At 34.1% G+C, this 13,429-nt stretch overlaps 1 protein-coding gene across 19 annotated transcripts in view; it reads right to left on the minus strand.

Moving 5' to 3' along the window:
• Positions 1-13,429, minus strand: part of MBD5 (methyl-CpG binding domain protein 5) — a 446,601-nt gene that overhangs the window by 169,357 nt on the left and 263,815 nt on the right. For 18 of the 19 annotated variants that reach the window (XR_002339404.1, XR_002339406.1, XR_002339405.1 and 15 more), the window contains one exon: positions 1,921-2,042. The gene's annotated coding sequence lies outside the window, so the exon portion shown is untranslated. Of the gene's footprint in view, positions 1-1,920; positions 2,043-3,232; positions 3,448-13,429 lie in introns of all 19 variants that reach the window. The other variant, XM_021076104.1, reaches the window with a different exon arrangement.

A 13,429-nucleotide genomic window follows, 5' to 3' on the forward strand; every position in this document is an offset into this window, starting at 1 on the left:
AAGCAACACAAGTACTTAAAATAATTTTTACAGAGGCTATTTAAAAATCCTAAATTATGTAACGATAACCTTAACTGATGCTGATGTTTGGTGTATCATTTTAAGTATGTTGTAATGGAAGTCAGTGATTCTGGTTAAGACAAACTATGGTAGAGGTAAAATACAGGTTAGTTAAAAATACCTTTAAAGTCAGTGTGCACACTGAAATATTCAATGATTCAATGTCTCAATTTGCTTCAAAGTAATATAGGAACTATAAATAAGATTAGCTATGAGTTCTTAATTATTGAAGCCAGGTTGAGGTACACAGGAGTTCATTATAGTATTCTGCCAAATATTCTATGTTTGAAATAAATATGTCTATATTCTATGTTTGAAATAAATTGTGTCCATAATAAATAGTTACAATAAAGAAAGCCAATGTACAGGCAGACATCAAAAGCAGGAGCCATGAGGAAGATAACAGGTTTAAGCTCATAGAAATGCTAATCTTACATGGCAAAAAGAAAGCACATAAAGTAAAAAACATCATAAAAAAATTAAAAAATGAAAAACTGGGAAAACACATTTGTAACAAATGTGCCTTACAGTGCTAATATCTGAATATGATTTTTGATTCTTATCAATCAAGAAAAAACATTAAATACCCCAAGAAAAATTTGGAATGGGGCATAAATGAGATAGTCATAAAAGAAATACAAAGTACAAATAAAGACATTCATCTCATTAGTAACCAAATAAACGAAAATTTAAATGCCATACACTTTTGTCATTTCAGATTTATTTAAAAAGAAAAACAGTTCATACCAAATGACAAAACCACAGAGAAAGTGGCAATGCAAATTGGTAAAGCCTTTCAATATATTTACCCTTTGATCCACCAAGTCCATTTTTAAGAATATACCACCCATAAACTAGCATTTTCAAAAGTGTTCAGTGGGGTGTTGACAAATGTGTATGTGTATGTCTAAGTTTAATTTTAAATGTAAATTTATACAATAGCATTTAAAAAAACTCCTTTTTCAAATTTCTCATTTCCTTTTTAAAAAAATAGACTTCATTTTAAAAATAAGCTTTAGGTTTACTGTAAAACTGACTAGAAAGTAGAGATTTTCCACATCTCCGCTGCCCCCCACGTGCACAGCTTTTCCAACTGGCCACATTCTATGGACAGATGTTATTTAAGGATTCTACAGTCAAGTAAGTTTGACTTCTAAGACCTTAGCACACTACTATACACTGGTATTCTCCAAGACGGTGAAAAACAGTGTTTCCTTATGTTATAGGCCATGGAATCCTTTCATTAGAGAAGATTCTTAGCAACTAAAGTTCTGCAAGAATTACTTTTGGAAAATGTCCTAAGAAATCATTAGACATAGGATGTTCATTGAAGTCATGTTAACCATGGGAAAAAAAAAAAGAAAGATCTCAAACTCAATAATTGAAAATATTCATATAATTTATATTATACCCTTAAACTAGAATATAATACAACCATTAAAAATGGAAAATGCTGCAATAAATTGATAAGTAAAGGAAGAATTCTAGCCAAAGAGCATTTATATCCTATTACTTCTAGTCATAATCATAAATATCTATAGAAGTACATAAACATAATATAAATATATATCAATAAATTCGTAAAGACATACAAGAAAATATCAAGAATATTATCTCATAGTGGTAGGATGACTATACTTTTCCATACTTTTTTTTTTTTGCTTTTAACAATGAACATGTATTAATTTTATAACAGAAATATTTTTTAGAGGTAATGTGTTTACGTGTCTTAGCTATTTGGAGATGCGTGGCACTTTAATCTATTGATAACAGATGCTTTTCATATTTAATATAAATTAAGTTCACAGATAAGAAAACTATAATTATATGAAGAATTCATGGAGAGAAAACAACTCCTACCTTCTGGAGAGAAACAGATGAAAACATAACACGTGCTGTGAGACCCAGCAGTGTAGTGGAGGCAGTAAATCTCTGGATGCTCTATGCCTTTATGAGTCCCTATAAAGGAGTACCTCTTCTCTCTGTAACAAAAATAACATACACACACATTTATTTAAAGGAACAGCTGAATGAAAATCATCCTTAAATACAAACTGGAGCTATATGGGCTGCCTGTTTTCCAGTGAGTTCTCATAGAAAAAAGTTTGAAATATTACCACTTGCATATTATATGACCTTGGGAAAGTTACTTATCCTCACTGTGCCTCAGTTTCCTCATCTGTAAATGGGGATAATAATAGGGCCATGTAGAAGGGTTCTTATAAAGATTAATATTCATAAGTACTTGCGACAGTGCCAACAATAGTATATGCTATTGATGTGTTTTTTAAAAAATAAATACCTGGGTAGGGTTATTTTAATAGAGACCCTTCACAGAGCATAATACTATCGGTGACATTTTACTTCTGTTAACATCTCTGGTAATTCTCACTTCAGTGCTGGGAATGCATCCTCAGCTTTGCAAATCAGAAACTTGATTTTATCAGCTCCCAAACTGTTATAAACTCACATGAAACTGATTAACTCAAAATGGGAACTTGGTTGTTGCTCCAAAGTGATAACCAAGGGGTTGGATAAAATACTATTTACTTATACCTGGTCTATTTAAGTACCAAACCACTTAGAAATTACCTGATTAGTATGAAATTAAAGCAAGGAGACCTGAAAACTCAAATTGGACCTTCTACCAAGTCATCGTGGTGTACTTTTCTATTGTGTTGCCAATTTCCTCTTACATATTTGATATGATACTGTGAGAAGGCACAGCATCCCCAATGGAGTTATTCTTGCCAAGAATGTTTAATCTGAATATAATAATTTTTAAAAATTCTGAAAAATCTAAGTTAAGGGACATCTTGTGAATAACTGGCCCAGACTTTTAAAATGTGTCAGTGATATGACACAAAAAGGCTGAGAGGTTTTTTTTTTTTTTTTTTGGATTAAAGGAGAGTAAATGGATAGGACAACAGAATACAATGCATGATCCTTGCGTGGATCTTGGACCTGGGGAAAAAAGACAGCTATACTTTTTGAACAGTTGAGAAATTTAAAATAAGGACTTTGAAAAATCTCTAGCAGTCAATTCATTTAAAATTAGGTGGATTATTCCTATAGATAAAATTATTCACTCATGCATTTATTTACATAATTTATTAAATATATATCAGTGTTATAGGCCTGTAGGTCACAAAATTTCTTGCAAGTAACAGACCTTACAATACAATCCTGGCTTGGCCAAAGGAGTCAAGTGAAGGGTAGTGAGGATGCCTCCATCTCAGTCTGGCAAATTAGCAAAACAGCTAAACCATCATCTGATATATTTGGGATTCAGGCCATCTTCCTACTGAAATGTTTTTCCTTGTAACGAAGGGCGAAAACTCAGAATGCTGGAGCAGGCTGCTGCTTCATGCAGCCTTCAATAAAGTTCTACAAGAAAGAGTGGCACATCAGGAAGCAGAGAAGGGGAAAAAAAAAAAAGACATAGCTTTGCCAGAAGAGCTACTTTCTGTCTGTGGCTGAGAATCAGATGATCTGGAGCTTGGCAGGATTGAAAAAGCCAAATTATACATGTTTTATAATTATCTTTTATTTATTTTTGAATAGGTTATTTGCATGATATAGAATTTGAAAGATATAAAAAGGCAGTGAAAAAATCTGTCTTCTAGTCTTGTCCCCTCGACATCCATTTTCCCTCCCCAGAGGCAACCCCTGCTACCAATCTCGTATTCTTCCAGAAATGTTTAATGCATTCACACATTTATATATGTATTTATAGAAATGGAGCAGGTTATACACTCTGTTCTATACTTTGCTTTCTTATGTAATATGTTTTTTCAATTGATCATTTCAGGAAATACAGAGCTGCATTATTATATGATCATTATAAAACTTATACCATAAAAACTATAGTGTAGACAAGAGTGCAAGATGATATAAGAGAGATTTCCCATGCCAAGGAAATAAGACACTGGCCACCAGGCAGGAAAGGGCATTGGGGTATCTGAGCATAGAAGATTATGACTGAGAAAGGTACCTGGGAGGATTTGTCTGAAGACATCTTTAGGTTCTAAGCATACCAATGTATTATGGCAGAACAGCTGAAAAGTTACTAAAGTCTCTGCCCTGAGTGGGTGGAGTGAGTGGTTAAGATTGAGTTGGCAGATATAAAGGAGACTGGAATTCAAAGAAACAGGGTAAACAACACCTGGTCCTTACAACTGGAGAGCACAGCAAGGAGAGTGGCAGTAGATCCAGTGTATGAAGTCCAGAGTCCAAGCAAGAGGAACTACATGTCAGTGCATGATGGCACATGGTGCCCAAATGCCAAGCACCAAGAGTAACTGAACAGGGACCAGCAGGCAGACAGAAGGATGTAGAAACCCACGCTCATCTGCCATGACAGGATGATGAGTCTCCCCAGGAACTTGGGGAAGAGTAGAAAAGAAGGAGAGAGGAAGGAGAGGAAGAATCTAGTTTAAAGCTTAAACTGACTCAATTTTAATTTAGAAGTGACTAAGCTACTACCAATAGGTAAGATTAAGTTTTACTTTATCTATGGAAATGATGGTTAGGGGAATGTCAGCAAAAAAGGGGTTTGTAAGATAAATCTATTTTACATATAGGCAAACAGTTTTTTACACACTAGAAATAAACAACTATAAAATTTAAATCTACATAGCCAGCTTATAGGACTATTATAAGGAGTCAATGAAATGTACAAATGATAAATTGTATGATTTTTCTGATTACGATTTTTGATAGCAGCCTTTCTGTGACTTCTCCCCAGTTTCCAGGGACCTTTAATGTAGTTCCGTAATTCCAAGTTTTTTTCTACACACTCCCTTCCAGAGAGTGAATCCTGAGTTTAAATTCTACCTTTGTCACATACTAGCTGTGTGAATTTGAGGAAGTAATTTAACTTCTCTGAGGATTTATTCAAAAAACACCATGTGACAATAAAAAATTCTAATACATGTATTAAGTGAAATAATGAAATGTACATAAGACATTGTCTACAATAATTAAAAACTGCTGCATACATATATTAAGTAAGACAGTGAGAGAAAGCACATTGTTTACTTCATGGTTGCTAAAGATTACACTATGTTGCCCAGTTTCCAATTCAGAAATTTTGATGATCTTGTTATATGTCCTGATTCTAAGAGACTGAGCTTGGTTATAGATGGCTCCTAGTTATTTCAGGGTGATGGAGTACTAAACATATCCACACGCTGTGAAGAAAGCAGGTCTATGTCATACTTAAAGCATTTAATATAAAATACATAATTCATAAACAGCAATCTCCTCAAATTTTACTCTGAGCCTGAGAGTCTGAATATAGGGATTGAATAAGGTATTTTCCATTTTCTTCAAATAGAAATTGTCTTTTTAAAAAAGGCATTTTTATCTCAAATCTAACAAATGTTAAAAAGAAGAAACTACTCAGTAGATAACAAAATTAGCAATATTGATTTCTGGTTAAAGATGGTAGATTGAACATACGCATTTAACTCCACCCCCCTTCAAAACCACATTAAAATACAACATTCAATTTTTTATTAAAAAGCATGAAGCAAGAAAGAAAAGGAGAATGAGAGACGAATGATAGTTACCAAAAGTTGGAAGCTAGAATTAATTAAACTAATTAATTTAGCAAATCCAAGTGAGCAGAATTTTGCCTTTAGAAAAAAAAATTATTTTTAGGGCCACACCTGTGTATATGGACGTTCCTAGGCTAGGGGTTGAATGGGAGTTGTAGCTGCTGGCCTACACTACAGTCATAGCAACACTGGATCAGAGCTGCATCTGCGATCTATGCCATAGCTTGCAGCAATGCCAGATCCTTAACCCAAATGGAGCAAGGCCAGGGATCAAACTCATATCCTTATGGATACTAGATGGTTTCTTAACCCACTGACCTACAACGGGAATTCCAAGCAAATAGAATCTTAAACCAGCAGTAGGTAAAGCCAGGAAACAATTTTATTTGCATTGCAGTTTTCAAAAAACTTAGGAACTGGTAGCACCTAGACTTATGGGAATGAGCTAAAGGTAGAAATAAGAGCAAGTCTGGTTGGAAGTCTATTTTTTTTTTTTTTTTTTTTTTGGCTTTTTGCCTTTTCTGGGGCTGCCGTCATGGCATATGGAGGTTCCCAGGCTAGGAGTCTAATCAGAGCTGTAACTGTTGGCCTACGCCACAGCAACACTGGATCCTTACCCACTGAGCAAGGTCAGGGATTGAACCTGCAACCTCACCATTCCTAGTCGGATTCGTTAACCACTGAACCATGACAGGAACTCCCTGAAGTCTATTAAAAAATAGTTTCTTGCATTCCCTCTCTACCTTTCACAACCAGACAAGTAGCCTTGCTATCTCATCTCAGCAGAAGACTAAACGTTTATTCCTTTGAATGGTAAAACAGAAGGCTCCCCATCTGAGAAATTTTAGAGAATTCTTGTGGGCAGAGTACTCTACTGAAAACAGAATTGAAGGAAACTTTATATTCTGGATATTGAGACCCTTAAATCCTCTTCTACCTAGTTTTTGTTGTTGTTGTTTTGCCAAATGCTAGGAGTCCATCTTATAACTTCTAGGCAGGAGAGTGAAAGATTCTTCTTTGGTAAATCTAATTAGACTAAAAAGAAAGGTGTTCAATAAATTGATACTGGGGGTTCCTAAATAAAACAAGCATAGTCAGATTTAGGAAATCCACAGTCATCAAGCCCTAAATATGTATTACCTAGACATCCCTCTTTCTTACCACCTTAAATATGAGCTGATAGGCAATGACCACTAGACATCTGAGCAAAGCATCTAACATGAAATATGGAGCCTCGAAAAACAAACAAACAAAGAAAGTAAACAGAACTATTCATGAAACTAAAATTCCAAAAAAAATTTATCTTCAAAGAGAGAAGAGAACCGCATCCATGAAACAAGAACAGATTGCTTTAAAAAAATCAGGGAAAAAGAAAGTGTTGTTAGGAAGCAAAATTACGATAGAAATGGAAACCTGAAAAGAAAAGGTTGGAAGAACTCCCAGCAAGTAAAAAGCCAAAAAAAGAAAAAAAATATATAGGAAAGAAAGGCTAAGAAAATTTGAAGACCAGGCTAGGAGGTTCAACATCCAAATAATAGAAAAAGAACAGTGAGAAAGAAATCATCAAAGAAGATAATTCACGAAACATTTCCTGAAATAAATAACATAAATTTCTAGATTAAGAGGGCTCACTGTATGCCTAGCAAAATGAATGAAAATAGATCCCTAATAGGATACATCAAAGAAAATTTCTGATCTTTGGGACAAATAGAAAATCATAAAAGCTTCCAGGAAAGAAAAACATATAAAATGGAAATTAGAACATCTTTCAAATTTTCAACACAAGAAACTAAAAGACAATGGAGAAAGACTAAAAAATTGTGAGAGAAAAAAAATTCCAAACAAGCATTTTGTACTCACCCATGATACCAATAGAATGTCAATAAAGCATGAAGACATAATTCAAACAGGAAAGATCAAAGCTATTGTTAGAATTGCTCCATCAAAATGAGCAGTAAATGAAGAAGGAAAAGACATTAAAAACAAAAGATTCAACTCAAATCAAGGACAAAAAGAAGCTCCAAAGAAAAAAAGACATCAGGGCCAGAGTTTGCAGCTGAAACAGAAACAGGTACATAGGAAATAAACTATGAAAAATATGACAATTATTCGCTTTAAGAAAGGCAGAGAATTAGATACATGATATGGTCCAGTCATAAGCTGAGTTTATTTAGTTATAAAATGCATGTAATTGAAAACATCAAAATCATATTATTGTGTTGGTGCACTGTGATGGGCATGGACGTAAAAGAGATTGAAATCTACAGCTTCCAAGGGAAAACAATACTTTACATGTGAGGCTGAAAAAAATCAAGAAGTAGAATTAAAATCATAGTACTCATAATATTTAGAGGTAGTCTTTTCATAAATACCTAAAGAAACATTTAAAAATAATTCAAAGTGATTATTTCTGGGAACTGGAAAAATGGTGAGAGGAGGTGCTGAGCAGGAAACTGCTAATTTCTTTTAAAAATAAGTCTTTTAGGACTACTCATGAACTATGTGCAGGTGTAACTGATAAATATAAAACAAAACAGGAGTTTCCGTCATGGCTCAGTGGTTAACGAATCTGACTCGGAACCTTGAGGTTTCAGGTTCGATCCCTGGCCTTGCTCAGTGCGTTAAGGATCTGGTATTGCTGTGAGCTGTGGTGTAGACTGTGAGCTGTGGTGTAGACTGCAGACATGGCTGGGATCTGGCATTGCTGTGGCTCTGCCGTAGGCCGGCAGCTACAGCTCCGATTAGCCACCTAGCCTGGGAACCTCCATATGCTGTGGGTGCAGCCCTAAAAAGACAAAAAATAAAATAAAATAAAATAAAACAAAACAAAACATAAAATTAACATTGGCAATGAACTGTGGAAACAGCAATTCAAATTTAAATTCTTAAATGTAGTTGCATATGAATTATTGCATTATATAACCTTATAGAGTAAGCTTCTAGAAAATATTTGTTAGATCAGATAATCATCTGCCATGGCAGCCAGCACGGGGCAGATATCTAAACACTGATACTTTAACTGGAAACAATGAAAAACAAAAACAAGCACTGAAGTGGGTTCTAGACTTCCTGGGTTCAAATCTTGGCTCTACCCCTTTCTACTTATATAGCCTCTGATAAGATATTAAACCTCTTTTTGCTTAAGCTTCCTTAATCTGTAAAATCCTTATTTCACAGGTATGATGTTAGTGTAATCTGATATAAATACAGTGCTTAGCACACTGCCTCAGGTATAAGGAACGGTTAATACATGCTAGCTATTTTACTTTTAATCCCAAATTCCTAACTCTGGGTTCTGAGGATCATGTCCACTGTACCTCTTCTACCCCCCTGCACAGACCTTGGCACATTTTATATCCCACAAATGTGTTGTTCAACAACTCTAGCCCTAACCACAGAGATCAGACTATATTATTACCCTAAAATCAATTGTGCCTGGTTTACTTCAAAACATAGACTAAAAATAAATGTCAAACATGGAACCACCTTTTTTCTTATCCATTCCTGCTTCCCTTTTCCTTTAAGGCAGCCTGGAGCAGGATTTTTAACCAAAAGACATAAGTTTGGGTAGGACGTTTAGCCTCTCCAAATATATTTTCTTATCTGTAAAGTAGAGATGTTATTATCTGCTGGAGTGGATATGTGAATTTTGCCTCACCACCATGCTTTCTTGCTACTTCTGGTAACTGTACACTGATTTTCCTTTGGACCACTTACCCATTCTACAGCTTTAAAGGTGGGCCTAACAGCCAAAGTCAGTTAGCATATTGCCCTACCCCTCCGTCCACAGCAAGATGTCCTAGGATGGACACATAACCAAATCAGGACTGGTGACACTCAGAACTGTTAGGACAACCAAGTATGGAGCTGACGATGGAACCAATTTAGAAGGAAAGAATTGGGAACCTCAGATTAGCTTATCAGAAGACCATTCTATCTTATGAACCAAAAATATCACCTTTTAGCCTAAGCCTGCAGAGGGAGGGGAGGGTAGAGAGGGAGAGTATTCTTCAACCAAATGAGTCTTAACTCCTGCCAACCTTATAAGTATTATCCCTACTGTTTCTAAGAGTAATTGATACAATAGATATAAAAATATGTGATAAATGTAAAACAGTACACAAATGTTACCTGCTAAAAATTTTAATAACATAAGCCCAATTTCTTCACAAAGTATACTATGCCTTGTAACAGTTATAACTCTTCACAAAAATCAAAATACCCTATTAAAAGTCTGGACATGGTGCATATTATTTGTGAATATGTATTTTGTATAAAGAAATATAAGAATGAGCAAATTGTTGTTCAAATTATTCTAGGTTAGGCATGTGACAGCAGCTCAGATGGCTTCCTTTTAACCAAATTTAAAAGCGAGGCCAATACTCCTCAAATCTCTATTTTATACTTTGATATTTACAGTTGTGTGCTCCATAACATGTTTGCATAATTTTGAAAATATGTATTCTTAAAATATATTACAGAATTACTTAAAAGAGATTTTTATCATAATTAATTAGTGAAATCTAGAGAGGTACAATTATTTTATTATTTATAAGTAAAACATTAACTAAAGAGAAACTGAAAAATGGTACCTAGTCCTTATAAAAGATGGTTTCGTTAACCTGTGAAATAAAATATTCTAAAGTCAGAATAAAAATTAGAAATTGGTATCCCGAATGAGCTCAAAAGACTTTTTTTCTTTTTTTTTAAAGGCATTTTTTTGCTTCAATAGATCCGCCTCTTAATGTCTACAGGATTACTTTGGTTGACAATTCTTTTCTTTCTGGCTAAAGCAAAAGTAAACTTTAGCTCAACTCCTGTTTCATTTCTCAAAAGCTAAGAAAGTGCAGTTGAAATACATGCTACTTTACAGTATTTACTCCATTTGATATATATGTGGTCTTATCTTTAGATTAGGCTCCTTTAGATAAAGGGTCAGATAATCAGGAAATAAGGATGATTTTGGTATCATCTTCCATTATCATTAGCCAATAATAACAATGGGGCAAGGAGCATGAATGTATAAGTTTTTTTCATGATGGAAAATATCCAATATGAATGGAAAAAAAAAACCTAGGCTGTAATAGCATTATTTTTAAGAAAGAAAATGATGAAACAAGAATGACATTCTTTTTTTTTTTTTTTTTTCTTTTCCCACTGTACAGCAAGGGGGTCAGGTTATCCTTACATGTATACATTACAATTACAGTTTTTCCCCACCCTTTCTTCTGTTGCAATATGAGTATCTAGACATAGTTCTCAATGCTATTCAGCAGGATCTCCTTATAAATCTATTCTAAGTTGTGTCTGATAAGCCCAAGCTCCCGATCCCTCCCACTCCCTCCCCCTCCCATCAGGCAACCACAAGTCTCTTCTCCAAGAAGAATGACATTCTTTAACTAAAAACAAGTTATGTTATCAGGATCGCTGGTAAAGCTTAAATACCAATTGAAAATAGTATAAGAAAGATAATCAGGACACATAATAAAATGCTTAAAATTCCAGCCCAACAAAGACAACAACTCTTCTTAATAACTTGGAGTTACAAACTGGGACTATGAAGAACCTGGTATTTTAATAAATATACTTTAAATCCTTTTTGTCCTTCAAAATGGTTATCTTGGGAGGCCATAAACCAAGCCCAGAAATGCTAGAATTGTTCAAAATATTTTTGGAATTTCTCTCTTGTAATTGCCTCTGCAATTAACTTTTGCACCACAGAAGATCTCTTGTGTTTTTGACCTCTGAAGCCACACATAACTTTTGACCCACTAAACTTAATTTGAGATGCCATTTAGTTGGTTAAGAATTCAGATGAAACTAGTATGTGTATTCAAAATAGTGTACTAAGGAACAAAAGCAATTCCATAAACATTTTGGTGTAAGTCCAAAGTTTCCAAAGTACTTCTGATGAAGAGTCAATAATAAAGTATTTATTTAATAATTTTTAAATGTTGTTTATCCCCATCCCTATAATTATATATTAAGAATAAAATAGCAGTCTGAATATGCAGACATATCAAATTTCAGACTGTTTAAGAATGAATTTTTTAAATGAGCAACTTCTAGAAATTAAGTCAATTTAACACATGTTTATTGAGTGTATTCTACACATCTATATAATAGTGCTAGGTTCGAAAGGAAGCAGCAAAATGAGTAATATACAGGCCAGATCTTCAAGGCATTTATAAGCTAGTAGAAGAGAAAGTTATGTACAATACCCAGTACAACATTCTACTTCAGTTCTTCACACTTGGACATTCCAAATAAAGCTAAAACCTCAGTTATATTAGCTAATTTACCTTCAGATGTTTTAGTCCATAGTTTTTCATGTCAATCCTTTTACCACTAGCGTTGTGTACCATTATAAATACATGTCATAGTACACTGCACAAATGTATTGATATATCTGCCTCCGCCACTGGCCTAGGAGCTCCTCCGCAGCAAGAACTAGAGATCACGGCACAACGTTTATTGTAGTGTACTTGCCCAACAACTGTGTGAATCATAAGGCAGGAAGTTAAGTCACTGAAAGAAATGCAAAGTGGTATGAGAAAAATCAGACACGGAGTAGTTTTAACTCTTACTGGAGAGCTTGAAGAAAAGCTTCAAAAACAAAGGAGCATTTAAAGAAAACTGAGATCGTCATATATAGAAATGTAAGAAGAAAGAGGATTTTAAAATTAGTTATAACAGGAAAAATCTGCAAAGTATGAAAGTAAAAAAAGTACTGGGTATGCTTTAGAAATATTCATAATCCACTATCATTGGAATTCCAAGCTTTTGTGGTTGATTGAAAAGTGTATTAAGTATGGGGAGGAATAGTGGGACTAACACCTAGATAAATGAACAGCTATCTGGGTGGGTCACCTTTCTCAGAACTGTACTACTGGGAGGCTAATATGGGTGTCACAAAATAGTCTTTGGGAATTTATCCACATGCTTCAACAAAATTCGATATCTATATTATTTTAGAATAACGCAGAGAATTCCTTACCAAATGGTGTTTCATGAAATAATATACTCTTAGAGAATACAAACACTTGCAGAACCCAGTTCAGTCCAGTATATCTTCCCAAATAATCTGGCCATGGAACATTTTTGTCATAAAATTCCTATTAACATCTCAGTTTGGAACCCATTATGGTAACTCCCCTATATTTAATATATAAGATATCACTATACTCTAACTTAAAATTTGAGTCATCAAATGAGTCTATTTCAAGCATTATGATGTTATATTACTACTGGGGACAACTCCCAAATATCCACTAATTTGGTAGCAATCAGAGGACATGAGATAATATAATAAATAAGAAATTATCAATATAAGTTAATTTTTGTCTTATATGTTTGGACCTACATGAATTATTTAGCAGTTGGTGGGTTAATCTAGACTACAGTGGAATTTAGCAAAATAAACATAAGGTTTGATTTAGCTATGCATCCTTGAAAAATATAAAGAAACTGGAAATAAGATGAATGTCTGAATAAATTTTGGTGCCTCCGTAATATACAATATTGCAGTCATGAACAAATAAATTAGATCTTTTTCTACAAAGTATTGTAGAGTGAGAAATGCAAGGTTCAGGGTGTGTGTGTGTGTGTGTGTGTGTGTGTGTATGAGTGTGTGTGTGTGTGTAATCCAATCTTTTAAAGCAATGAACAATTCCTTTCTCTATATATGTATATACACATGGAGTATAGGAAAGATATACACTAGGTTAGAAGAAAAGACTGCATCAAATATACTTTTACAGGCATACAAAATAAAAATATGATCTATAAAAATTAAGAATATTAAAACT

Source organism: Sus scrofa, chromosome 15 (genome assembly GCF_000003025.6).
Source record: "Sus scrofa isolate TJ Tabasco breed Duroc chromosome 15, Sscrofa11.1, whole genome shotgun sequence".
Lineage (NCBI taxonomy): Eukaryota > Metazoa > Chordata > Mammalia > Artiodactyla > Suidae > Sus > Sus scrofa.